Here is a 15089-nt window from a genome sequence, read left to right as displayed (position 1 = left end):
TTTCTAGAAACTATTTGCCACGCACAACCACATTGTGGAATCACCATACAGCAATGATATTTCCGAACCGGTGGCGGGGCGGTAATCACTTAACCATCAGGTATGACGTATGCTATAAAAAAAGTAATTTACCATTATATTTTATGCAACTATTATCACAAAATAAAATAATTGATTTTGTTTTTAGGGTCTTTCTACATATTGTGAGAGTTAAACATAGAATTCTGGGAAATATGAAAGTTAAATGAAATTGTGAAATATTAAATGTATATATTCAGAACATGAATTATTTATATAGTTATAATACGTAGTTGTATTCCATACTTTGTTATTGTTATAACAAATAACAAATATGTATGAAGACTATTTTTCAACGGCAGAATCTTACATAGTACAAAGCAAGCCAAACTATTGTTAACATGCTGACCTTCCCCAGTATAGGACGACAGCACCTCAATGCCAGACTGCTGTGTCAAGCATCCAACACAAATCTAGTGCCGCCAGAGACTAAGTTACTGATATTAGAGATAAATTGTAAGTTATTTTATCTTAAACGTACTCGTAAGTAACACATTACATATTATAAAACAAAGTCGTCGCCGCTGTCGCTTATATCTTTTAAATTGTGCAACGGATTATAGTTTAGTTTTCATTAATAGATAGAGTGATTCAAGAGGAATGTTTATATGTATAATACATGCGCGTTATAGTATAGAACAAACTGTGAAATTCAATGTTTTGTAATGTATATGTACGTGCGAAACTGGGACGGGTCCCCAATCTAAATATATATAACTCAAAGGTGATTGACGTAGTGATCTATCAACGCACAGCCCAAACCACTGGTCGGATTGGGCTGAAATTTGACATGCAGGTAGATGTTATGACGTAGGCATTAACGTAGGCGTAAACTTTGTCAGTTTTAAACCGATCGAGCTAAGACTTTACATGCATAAGCTACTATGATGTAGGCATCTCCTAAGAAAGGATTTTGATAAATTCCACCCCTAAGGGGATAAAATAGGGTATGAAAGTTTGTATAAACCTTCTTAGATTTTCAATAGTTACTTTTAAACTTTCGTCTTTAATATACATTATTTAAATTATTAACCGGGTCTTAACACGAATAATTTTATGGCAAATAATGGTATTTACGACTCGACGTTTCGACTAGGTTTCACTAGCCGTGGTCACGAGCTGACTGGAGTAACAGCGATGTCAATGTAGATAGGTGACAGCAGTTTTTCATCTACCGTCACTAGATTGTTTAACGAAAGTTCGCGACACACAGCACTCACGGTATCCGTACACTTATCGACTATTGATGCTACTGAACTTTGCTTGAATTTATTTATGATTGGATTCCACGCAGATGATAATTTTAAGCCATCCTCTCTGTTGTAATTGGGATGTTTTTAAATTTCAATCGCCTCCCGGATCATTAATAGATTTTCGACTGATTGAACTGAAATTAAAGATTGGAGCTACTATGATATTCGCTTAAATAGGATATTGATAAATTCAACCCCCATGGGGATGAAATAACGGATGACGCAGGATGTAAATGTATTAGTTCGAACCTATCAGTACCTAATGGAACGAATAAATTAAGATGAACAAAGTAATTCTTAGTTCTTTAGGCTACTTTTATTTTATAAAAATAAAGTTAAATTCCATGCGGACGAAGTCGCGGGAACAGCTAGTACAATATAAATAGTGAACTCCAACAATTTTAGAGCATTGTAGCCTACGTAACTCAAACTTACGTTTAAACAGGTCGAAAGTAAAGAAAACCTCTTGTTATTTACTAGCTCGCGAGCCAGGAACAGGTCAACGTGTGTCTCTGAAATGGACTTTGAAGTTGTATTGCATTTGATGAGATATCCATGTAATGAGTCATCTTGTTGGGAGGTAGGGGATTGTTAGTAATGGGAACTAACCCCCATTTCTAGCAATGTACCATGTTAGATCGACTTCCACGCGGTTTCTCCTGTAAACCATCGTTATAAATTCCAAGAGAATTTGTCACGTCGGGCTAACTGACCTGACCACATATTCATCTTATCATCCTCCACTGGTGCCCTGCCAGCGTAAACCGTTAGCACAGGCGGGTGCACCATTTCATTATCATCCACAAAAAAAAGTCATCTTGTTTATCATTGAATATTATCACAGGCGTGCGCATTATTCCATTATCATCCGCAAAAATATTAAAACTGCATATCTTTCTACGTACGGAAAATCTTGCGTACGGAAAATTCCGTCACATCTTCACGTCACAAATCCCTCCATGTTTAAAGACAAAAGTCTTTAACAAATGCTTTCTCCCTGTAATGACTTACGGTGCAGAAACATGGACACTAACCATAGGCCTACTTCATAAATTAAAAGTCGCACAGCGCGCGATGGAGAGAGCTATGCTCGGAGTTTCTCTAAGGGACATGATCCGAAACGAGGAAATTCGACGGAGAACGAAAGTGGACGATACAGCTCTCAAAGTATGTTAGCTGAAGTGGCAGTGGGCCGGCATATCAGCAGAGTCAGCGATGATAGATGGAAGAAAGGTTATGGAGTCGAGGCTGCGTATGGGACAACGGAGTATCGAGCGCCCTCCTGCAAGATGGACCGACGCCATTACGAAGGTGGCCGGGAGTGGATAGATGCGGAAGGCGGAAGAGCGCACATGGTGGAAGTCTTTGAGAAAGGCCTTATCCAACAGTGGACAGACACAGGCTCTTGATGATGATGACGATGATGATGATGATGCTGATGATGATGATGCTGATGATGATGATGCTGATGATATCTTTCTGAAAGAAGAAAGGTGGAAAGCTGAAATAAGCTAACGAACCACCTGATGGAACGTAGTAACCGTCGTCTGTGCTCGTGCTTCATGTCATATTGTTACTCCACATGTGTATTCTGTACCCAGTAATTTCACTGCCTTATCTCATCTTTAATTTTTTACATCACAAGCTTCCTGACGGCTAAGATTTGAAACTTATTCATTACTTATTATATTTTGTTTAATTCTAAACATTATTATTATAATTTATTTGGTTTTAAGCTATTATCAGCTACTTAAACCTGTAGCACTGCGACTTACGTAGATCTATTGTGCTCGCCGTTTTTCAAAGTTCGCTGCCTAGACCCGTCTGGGACAAAAATTGAAGGATATTCTCAGGAGTAGAGATGTGTCTACTCGAGTTAACTCGAGTTGCGGTGAATTCGAGTTAACTCGAGTTCAATTCTGCCAACTCGAGTTGGAAGAATTTAAATTGTAAATGTACGAATCAAGTGACAGAGCGACAGCATGACTCTGCCGTCGAAACGACAATGACATGAAATTTTCCGATCATTTCATATCATACAATTTTCACTCGTCACAAATGTTTCAATATTGATTTGAGGTCGTTATCATTTTCATATTCGTCCGGTTATGTTATCATTAAAATGATTATGCGTTCTATAAGTCCTTACGCGGCTTTGAAGTGCCATTTCTACTCGCCCCCTATGGTTCGGTGAAGCTTTCAAGGTTAGCTGCGGCCAAAAACATTAGATTTGTTCGAAAAATTTAATCATAAAAAAAACTGTTTTATCCAGGTAACTCGAGTCATGTTTATTACGAATAGAATAGAATAGAAAATCATTTATTCAAATAAACTTAATTTAAGCACTTTTGAATAGTCATAACAATATGTTTTTTATCTACCACTCGTTCGGAAAGCTGTCTCATCACAAGAAGAACAAGCAAGAAACTTGTGTGTTGCTCTTTTAAATAATCCTTGTAAGTTTACATTTACAAGTCGAAATGTGTGAATACAAACTACCAACAAGCACTAATTTTTGGGTCAAATATAATCATGCAATAAGATTAAATCAGTCGTAGTGATAAGAGCAGACCAGTCCCTACAAGCAGCACTCGTTCACGAGTATGACGGATGAGCCAGCCATCACTGCGCTCGACCATATTTTAGGGAGCCCATTGACCCGGCCCACCACGCCGCCACATGTCTGGACATTTTAGTGAGCATGACTACTCATTCCACACGACCACGTCACAGCTACAAAAATTACTATATACGAGTTAGCACATCTCTACTTAGGAGCGATGGTTTTTATCTCCTCAAAATAGAATTTATACTTTTCAAAGGAGGTATTTTGTTTATGTACGAATGGGCTACAACCACATAGGATGTAGTAGATGTAGAAATAAGAAAGGCCAAGGAAATAGCTTAGTGTGATTATTGCCCAGGAAATAAACGCCGATTTAAAGCTATATCCTTTAATAAATACGAAAGTTGCTAGTACATAAATCATCAAAGCAACAATAATATTAGATTATATATTATTTTCCAAGCAATTTCACTCACAAATTGATTATTCGGTATATTCTTTCGCGAAAATAATAACAATTCTAATGAATTCTGATAGATTTTTCTCATCTCATCTCATGATTATATCTGACCAAAAAAAATTGGTAAAGTATAAGAAATATATTATCTAAAATTACCTATTTGTGAGAGTTTATGTTATGAAAACAAGTGTTGATTGAACAAGATAATCTATACCAATAATATAGATGTAACGTTTGTATGTTTGTTTGTTGAGGTAATCTCCGGTTCTGCTGATCCGATTTTAATAATTTTTTCACTGTTAAAAAGGTATATTATCCCCGTGTGCTGTAAGCTATAGCATCACGCTACGACCAATAGGAGCAGAACAGGAATGAAAAATGTGGTAAAAATATTTATTTTGTGTGCTTACGCAACATGCGTGAGTAAAGATGGCTTGGCTCATATCAAAAATATATATTTGTAAATATATATCATATGTAAGATACCCAGATCGATTCAAACAATCGTATACATAATTAAAAATATTTGTATCGTGCGAGGAATCGAATTCCCAACCATCAAAAATAAAACAACACACCACTAGACCACCGCGACCGTCAACATCGTCATAACATAATAAACTGTAAATGAATAGAAATAAAGTTCACAACGTTTAAATTGAAATCTAGTGTAATTTAAGTTATCAATACATACAACTATTGAAGCGACTCCCCGGTCCAATTCAAACGGGTATCGAAATTACGCCGGCCTGAGCTAAGGTTCGAACTCCTACCAATGCCTCAGACAAAAATCATATCCGTCAGGCGGGAGTTGGCCTTCAGCCGCTCCATAAGTCTTTCCTTTAGTTTGAAGCCATCTGCACTCGCCCCCTATCGTCCAGTGAAGCTGTAAAGGCCAGCCGCGCCCAACAGCATTAGAGTTCGCCAACATATTCATAGTATCATCATCATCATTTTAGCCCGAAGATATCCACTGCTGAACAAAGGCCTCTCCCAAAAATCTCCATGACGATCGGCTAGGTCAGAAACGTCAAAGTACTAATAGATCAAATATCGTCCTAATTACTTAATTATTGTAACCATAGATACAGCTCAAACTAAACATATCTAGTATCTAAATTCTTAATTTAAATAATGAAATTTGAAAATAGAATTTCGCTGCTCGCATCCAACGCCTTCCAGCGATCTTCACTAGATCGTCGGTCCACTTTGTTAGAGACCTTCATAGTGTAATAATCTTTAAATCAATACTTATAAAGTTCACTACGCTTAAATTGGAATCTAGTAATATTTAAGCCATCCATACATACAACATAAACCGATAAGTCCAATTCAAAAGGGGATGGAAACGGGATCGAAACGACGGCCTGAACTGAGGTTCGAACCCCTATAAATGCCCTTAGACAAAAGTCATATCCGTTAGGCGAGATTTGGCCATCGGCTTCATAAGTCCTTCCTTTGGTTTGGAGTGCCATCTGCACTCGCTCCCTATCGACCGGTGAAGCTGTAAAGGCCAGCTGAGGCCAACAGCATTAGAGTAGTCCGAAAAAAAATTGTGACCCTGGTGTAGGTTCCATTGCCAACATGTATCAACACTCACCTTCACCACCATCTGGTGCAACCCTAGATACACATTCTAGTATAGATCTCACTGCAGTTCGAGACAGGCCAAGATCTTTTAGAAGATTGCGAAATTTCGCCTGTATACCTCACGCTCCTAATTTGAAAGCATATAAATTAACCACATAACCAAATTTCGTTAATTCGTCTTTTAGTTCGTAGTATTTAATATTATGTCCAGCAGTGGACGTCTTCCGGGCTGCGATGATGATGATGATGATGATTTATTAGTAAACTAGTTGTACCCGCAACTTCGTCCGCGATTATTTTTTCATTATTTTGTCAAGGTCACTATTTTAGTGATATGTACAATGCGTTTATTTTTATTGTATTCAATCATAAAGATAACCTTGCATTTCCATTTTCAACCCCTTACAACCCTTTTTACGCATTAAAATATCCTTCCTCGGAGTCTATACTATCTGCGTGCCAAATTTAATTTAAATCGGTTCAGTAGTTTTGACGAGAAGGCGAGACAGATAGACAGAGTTACTTTCGCATGTATAATATTAGTAAGGATAAGGATAGTAATAACATATCTGGACAATTTACTCAGCGCCATCTAGTCTCAAACTCAGCAGAGCTTGTGTTGTCAACAGCATTAGAGTAATGAGAAAAAAAACTCCATATATATCCATTAGGTACGTAATTTCCTTTAACGAGATTTAATTAAGAATACGATACGTTCTGTTTCAAAAGCGTTCAATCAACCGATATTGAAATAATACAGTTTTTATAACAGTATGACCGATCTGTATATGATTTTGTGACGTTGATTTGTTTTGGGATATTCTATTTTACCCTTTGTTTATGTGTATCATTACTAGCTATTCCCGCGACTCAGCGTGGAATTTGACTTTATTTTTCTAAAATAAAAGTAGCCTAAGTTACTTCTTATTACATCAGGTACCTACCAAAAAAAGTCCCGTCAAAATCGGTCCGACAGTTTCAGAGATCAGCAAGAACAGATAGACAAAATATTTTTAATCGATTTTTTATGTAGTTGCCGTATATATTTTCAAATGCATTTAATCAAAAACTGTTAATTAAAAGTTACTCCTTATATCATAAGCTAGCTTCGAGAGAAAGATCGTCAAAATCGATCCAGCAGTTTCAGATATTATAATATACAGACAGACAACTTTAATTTTTATTTTATTATTACTTTTTTCTTAATCTAAATATATATTACTCAAAGGTGACTGACATAGTGATCTATCAACGCACAGCCGAAACCACTGGACGGATCGGGCTGAAATTTGGCATGCAGGTAGATGTTATGACGTAGGCATACGCTAAGAAAGCATTTTGATTAATTCTACCTCCAAGGGGATAAAATAGGGGATGAAAGTTTGTATGAAACTTTGTCCATTTTAAACCGCCGATCGGTTTGAGCTGAGACTTTGCATGCATAAAGTTACTATGACGTAAGCATCCCCTAAGAAAGGGTTTTGATAAATTCCACCCCTAAGGGAATAAATTAACGCGAGCGAAGCTGCGGGCAAAAGCTAGTTATCGTATATACTTTCATATACTTTCAGTGAAAAGCTGTTAATTTAAAATTACAAACATACACCTCAATTTTATTTATTTGTATATACAGTTAGAGAGAGAGATGTACCTAACATCGAGATTTCAAATAACGTCGAAATAAAAATATTTGTTTCAATTTATCCTTTACTTTCTGATGATGGAAGCACCGATAAAGAATCCAATTGATAGCTTTATTTAGCACACCGCTTTACTTCCAATGGTCACAGGTTCGATTCCTCGCACGATGCGAACATTTATTTTCATGAGTATGTTTGACATATATTTGTATTTTTGCACTAGATGGGGCTGCGTGAATTATTACTATTATTATTCTTAATTTTCTGTCCGTTGTTAAAGATTTCATCAATAATATGGAGACAAAAAGAAGAAAGAGGCATAATCCATAACTTCTTATTACCTTCGAGCGATCTCTCAAATTATATGACTTTCAGGTTATTTAGAAAAAAAAAAGATATTATACAATTCGATATAAAAATTATCTAAACATAATTTATGATTTTAACATAAGAAAACACTCACAGAATTCATTCTTTTGCGTTTTCTCTTTGGCTAGACTTCAAAGTTATTTATAGAGTTTATTTTATTTCAAGTCATTCATCGACTGAGGGGACCGTTCAGAATAAAAATGATGGAATGAGAAAACGAAACTTATTCAGATTATATTAAATTACTTTGATACTGTATACTGTACTTGATAGTCATCACATATAGTTATTATGTTGCCTACTATTGTATATTTAAGTTGTGAATTCTTCAGGTCAGAATCTTAAGTGTGAAGGAAAACATTGCAAATCTATTTAAAAAAAAATACGGAAATCCCTAAATGAATCATACATAGTTATTAATGCATATTTTTCCAAAGATATGTGTGACGGCCTCGGTGGTCTAGCGGTCTAGCACACCGCCTTACGTCCGATGGTCGCGGGTTCGATTCCTCGCACGGCGCAAACATTTTGTATTCATGAGTACGATTGTTTGTATCGGTCTGGGTGTTTTCTGTGTATAATATGTACCTATGTATTTACGAAAAAAAATACGTTTTTGTATCAGTTGTGTAGTACCCATAACGCAAGCTTTAGCTAGTTTAACTTGGGTCTAGATGGCGGTGTGTGAATTGTCCTGAGATTATTATTAACATATTCAACGCTCTTATTATGGACGTACTTAAATTCATTTTGCGTATAAATTACTCAATAGAAAAATAAGTATAGTTATTAATCTTAAAACATACCGAAACAACAATTTTTTTATACTACGACGTTGGCAAAACATATTTTTTATGGTTATAAACCTCTAAATACAAATTGTACCAATTTTTTTATTTATTTTTTATTGATAACTAACTTTTGCTCGCGGCTTTGCTCGCGTTAATTTATCCCTTTAGGGATGGAATTTATCAAAATCCTATCTTAGAGAATGCCTACGTCGTAGTAGCTTTATGCATGCAAAGTCTCAGCCCGATCGGTTTAAAATTGACAAAGTTTCATTCAAACTTTCATCCCCTATTTTATCCCCTTGGGGGTAGAATTAATCAAAATCCTTTCTTAGCGGATGCATACGTCATAACATCTACCTGCATGCTAAATTTCAGCCCGATTTGTCTAGTGGTTTGGGCTGTGCATTGATAAATCTCTATGTCAGTCACCTTTGAGTTATATATATTTAGATTATGATAATATATTATTATTATATACTCCGACATGTTATCAGTTACATGACGTCCTTCTCGTAGCTGTCAATACAAGGTGAAGATGTCGATAAGAACTTTTACCGCATCGATTATAGATTCTTGGAGTTCTCGAGTTATATGCTCGCTCCAACACCACTCCAATACATTTTGTATTGAAACTTGAAAAAACTTTGCGTATCGAATCCCCCGTGACGTCTATTTAATTCAATAAAAACACTTCTAAAAGTCATGTTTCTGAGTAGTTTTACTGAGATTTATTCATTACTTAGCTACTCGCCCGGCTTCGCACGGGTGTACTGTATTATATATATAAAACTTCCTCTTGAATCACTCTATCTATTAAAAAAACCGCTTCAAAATCCGTTTCGTAGTTTTAAAGATTTAACAATAACATATAACATCCAGAGTTTTAACGATTTAAGCACATAGACGGAGGCCTAGTGTTGACTCATCGGCGATGAGTCAACACCTTGCTTCCGAGCTGTACCCGAACTCAATTCAACGCCTGATGATGCTTTGTTCAGAGGCGAAACACGTGTCGCCATATGGGTGTAGACTCAATAATGGTGGGAATTTCATCGCCATTAAAAAATGACGGACAGACAGACAGACAAAGCCTATTGTTGAATCGGCGATGAGTCACGTTGACTCATCGCCGATGAGTCAACACTAAGCTTCCGAGCTGTACCCGAACTCTCTTCAACGCCAAATGATGCTTTGTTCAGAGGCGAAACACGTGTCGCCATATGGGTGTAGACTCAATAATGGTGGGAATTTCATCGCCACTAGAGGAGGTCGTAATGCTAGTCAAGTTTCACACCGAATATTTGTGGTCACACACATGTTATTGTAGCGGAATTAAACAAAATAATATAAATCCATTAAATAGTGAAATGGACTTCCGCAAAATAACACCTAATTCAATTAAATATAATAATATTAATATCAAAAGAGTTGGTCATAGTCGGTCGCCAATAGCGTTGCACGACGTCGCGTATTTCCCGGGACGTCCCGTATTTTAGGCTTTGTTTAAAATGTCCCGACGGGACTAACTCTGTCCCGTATTTGAACCGCGCTCCGTTTTTTATTTTATTATTGAATCGATCGATCTGCGCTAGACAAAAATACTCACTCACGCAACGTTCGTACTCCTAATTTAATAAAAAGCGAGTTGATGACCTATTTTAATTACGAATGTAATTGTATTGATTTTTATAAATATTTTAAAACTATTAAAAATATATTAAAGTTCACTTACTCTTCAGAAAAATATATGAAAAATAAAGAATGTTACTATATAATTTTGTTTTTTATTTGTTCCCAGTAAAAAACTAAATTGCCGTATTTTTTGCCTATTTCAGGTTTTGCCCCTTAGGGGCCTGTCTGAAACATGTAATGGTTACAATCGGTATGCACTGTTTTACACGCTTTTATTTCTCTTACAACATTTCGATAATATTTTTTTATAGCATAGGAGACAATCTTGCGGCTCAGCAAATAGTAAGGGGGCCTCCATAAATTACGTAAGGTGTTTATTTGAATTTTCTGTCCCTCCCTCCCTACCAGGTGAGATTTTATTCAACCCCCTCCCCCATCCCCAATCTCACGTGAGATTTTTCAAAATATGGGTTTCTTATGTAAACGCGTTGGATTGTTATTGTAAAAAGAAAAATAAAATTGCTTCGTGCTTTTATTTACGATTAGTTAAGACTAGTAATCAATATTGCTGAAGGTTATAAGTGTAATAAGCATCTACAATCTGTATTAAATGGACCAAAATAGTATATTTTTTTTTGTTTCAATCAGTAAAAAAATTGCCGACACCCCCCTCTCTCCAACTCAAGATTAGATGAGATTTGACTCGATCCCCTCCCCCTTAAACATCTCACGTAATTTATGGATACCCCTTATAGGCTGAATAGAAATCTGGCAACTCTATTCGCCAACAATATATTTTAATTTAAAAATAATCTCCATATATTAACAGTCAATTTACAGACTGTAATTTGTAGAGACCAGACATTGCGAAGGGTCAACTAATTATGTACTACATAACAATGAAATTATAATGAATGTAACAATTTCCTTGTAAGCGAAGTACCTTTGTGTTCTAACCTGAATCTAGCAAAATAAGATATTTTATTTGTACAATCTGATATTATTGTATGTTTAATGAACTTAATAATACACGGAAATGAAATATTTATAGGACTAAATTAGTTTCAGAAATAGAACAGTTTATATCTGCTTTATTCTCTATTCTCAAAGCTTGAATATAGAATGTCAAAGTTAAATCAAATGTATTTTGCAATAAAAAGTGGCACAGTAGTCTACATAAGTTGTAAATGTTGAATATAATGTCCCACTATGTTTTGCCTCATTAGGTATACAAAATTTAAAAATTTCAAGGAAACCTTTCGTATTATATTGTAATAGACAATATATAAAATAAATAATCATGGACAATGAACGCAGCGCCATCTAGTTCCACGGTAAACAGAGCTTGTGTTATGAGTGACATAAATACATAAGTAATTATTTTGTAAATACATACATACTCAATACAAACATACTCATGAATACAAATGTTCGTACGGTGCGAGGATCGAACACGCGACCATCGGAAGTTAGGCGGTGAGCTTGACCGCTGTACCACCTAGACATTTATAACAATTTATCTCTGCTTCATTTAATATTTCTGTTTTATTCTCTGTTTTTAAAGGTCCAATGTAAAGGCCACCTTTTGTATAATATTTTAATGGACTTTAAATAAAAATAAAATCTACTAATAAAAAGGTATATTTATAGTGCAATTTTGTCCGTCCATATATCTGTCATATTCCTAGTGTTGCAGTCACTACTAATAACTATTAATTGTAAATTAAAAATAATTTTATATACTCTAAACATAATCTTAAATACATATTTATAACTTTGCACGGAGATCTTATTTTGAATTAATTTGACAAATTTATTTAGTGTATTTGACAAAAATTTCTTTTTGTAACCGGAATGGTAAACAAGTTGATGTTCCACCTAAGTAAATTACAACCGTATATCTATACAAGATGTTCATTCATATAGGAATCTTCATATGATGCCTGTACTCTTTATACCTTGCTATTACAGTGGACTAAGAGGTTATACTTGCTTATCCTATTATTTCACTACTATGTCAACCCTCCATCGAAACAGTAAAGTCAGCTACTACGGCTGAAATAGGTCAGACATAGGTTGGAATAGGACGTCTTTATCCAAAGTCAACCTTAGTTTTTACTATATCGACTGTTTTATTATTTATGATTAGTGCGCAAAGTTTAATTTGACGCGAACAATATTTAAACGTTTAGGACAATCATGACATTTTGCGATGTTTTATTTATTATTATTGAGATATCGGGAAACCAATAATAAATAGTTAGATAGATAAATTTTCATCAATTATAATCCATGGGGACAACACCAATCGCTCCCTTCGCACAACTAGAAGATTTCTACTTCATGTCCCGGCATATTTGTCCGGTTTTGTCCATTATTCTTTCGCCGTTCAGGCTATCAAACTTTGGAACGACTTACCCCTTGACATCAGGACTGCTGCGAGTAAAATTTCTTTCAAGCGAAGATTGCGGAAACATTATCTTAACATATAATTTTACTATTATTTATTATCTTTTATATATTTTTCTCTTTAGCATTAAGTTTCTTCATTTTTACTACAAGGCGAATCTTATTGTATCTATTGTAATATGCTTACACTGTCGGCTGTAATCACTATTTCATTGTCAGATTATTGGTCATATATTTATGTGTGTATGGTATATTTTTGTATATGTATATGTATTTTTGTGTATATTTGTAGGAATATTTATGTAGTTACATGTGTATATATATATATTTATTTATTCATGTATATTCTATAAAATAATATATTATTGTTTGCACCGCCAACAACTTATCTCTGCACAACTCATGGTTGCCTGGTAGAAAATGCCATTAGGTGTTAAGTCCGCCATATGTACTTTTTACCTGTGTATGACGTGCATTAAAGTTATTTAAATAAATAAATAAAAAATAAATATAATATAATTAAGGTACATAAACAAATAAAAGAATTGAAGGCAGCTAGGTACAACGACGATACACGTAGAATTGCGGACAGTACCTAGTTGCGTGCCTTGGGAGAGGCCATACCCATAAGTGGACTGCAGTGGGCTAATGATGAAAATGTAACTTTATATGCTGCAAAGGTGAATAGGCAACCAACTCAGCATGAAACTACTGAATATATATATGTATTTTTTTTTATTTGGTTGCCAATAGCCCAAAGGCTATTGTCAGATGTGTGTAGCACCTGTAGCAATGCGACCTACATAGATCTATTGTGCTCGCCCTGTTTCAAAGTTCGCTGCCTAGACCCGTCAAGGACAAGAATTGTAGGATATTCTTAGGAGCGATGGTTTATATCTCCAAGAGAAAGAGTGTAAACTTTAAGGATATATGTATATGATGTAATGTTTGAGCTCGTTGATAAATATACTCGCTTAATTTTTCATAAATATCTGAAAGGCATACGTTAAAACGTGGTGAGATCCCGTGACTTTTTTAATATAAAGTTATTAATGTTATTTGGACTATCGCCAATTAGTTCAGTAATAATACTAAATAAGTTTCCTTCAATATAAATTTTTAGTGTCGATAAAACTCCCTAACCGTCTGCCGGTACCGGAGCGAATAGTTGGGAAGTTATCAAAATAAATTAATGTATGTCCGCAGTATGGTACCGGCAGTGAAAACTAATTCGGAACTCGTACCACTGAACACGTGCGATATCCCGTAATTAACCTGTGTCCGAACATTTGGTCTGTATTGTAATTGAATTCTATATCTCATTTCGTTTTAATTTATTGAAGATTTCAATTATACGGTTTCGATAGTTTACTAAAAATGGTGTCGCCCGAATTTGGAATCACGACCACTTGGGCTTAATTCAGAGTAAATGAATGACCTCTTTCCTAAAAATAAAAAACAAATCAAGTGTATATTCAGAGTAGTAAAGAGTAGCAAAGAGTAGTAGTAAGCAGGTTACGACGCTCTGTCACAAAAATAAACAAATCTTTATTCATGTAGGTCTATTACAGATACTTGTCAAATCAGTCAGTTTAAAGTGCTTTCGAGCTAAGAAGAACTGATAAGAAACTCAGCTCTTATTCTTCTCAAATGAGCTTGTACAGATGACAAAAATACAGAATCCTTTTTAAATGCGTGTACAGTACAACAATTGTTTCAGGATGTTGATAGGGCTGCCGCGTTTCTGTAGTGCATCTGGCATGTTCGCTCTTGCACAAACAGATAACTTTTATGCTATGATTAGAATAAAACTGCATCTCTATTCATCAGAATGCGTTGTAGCTCCAAAAACATTGAGAAACACATTGATGAAACAAGTTGATTTGCCTATGATACAACATTGTGTGAGTGTACTTGTTAGACAGAGGTCTAACAATTTGTAACGACTGTAACTGTAATACTAGAGTTAAGTACTTTACTAACAATGTATTAAAAAAAAAAATACTAACAAATGGGCTATTGATGCCAAAAGAAATATCTTATTATTATTAAATTCAATTAGGCAGAATATAGTGACCACTAGCATATGACGTATACGACATGTGAACTATTCTAATGCTGTTCGCTGCAGCTAGCCTTTATAGATTTACAAAACGATGGGGCAAGTGCAGATGACACTCCAAATCCCTGGAAGGACTTATGGAGCGGCTAAGGGCAACTCCTGTATGTCAGATTCGAGTTTAGTCTTCCATCGTAATTTCGATCCCCGTTTGAATAAAGGACGACCGGGGGCGCCGGTGC

At 35.4% G+C, this 15089-nt stretch overlaps 1 protein-coding gene across 1 annotated transcript in view; it reads left to right on the top strand.

Moving 5' to 3' along the window:
* Positions 1-15089, top strand: part of LOC131845762 (B-cell receptor CD22-like) — a 107032-nt gene that overhangs the window by 35527 nt on the left and 56416 nt on the right. The gene's annotated exons all lie outside the window — the stretch shown is intronic.

This window comes from Achroia grisella, unplaced genomic scaffold (assembly GCF_030625045.1).
Source record: "Achroia grisella isolate CSIRO2021 unplaced genomic scaffold, CSIRO_AGI_Agris_v1 utg483, whole genome shotgun sequence".
NCBI classification, from domain to species: domain Eukaryota; kingdom Metazoa; phylum Arthropoda; class Insecta; order Lepidoptera; family Pyralidae; genus Achroia; species Achroia grisella.
Note: the sequence above shows the minus strand (reverse complement) of the source record. Positions and strands in the feature narration are given on the sequence as shown.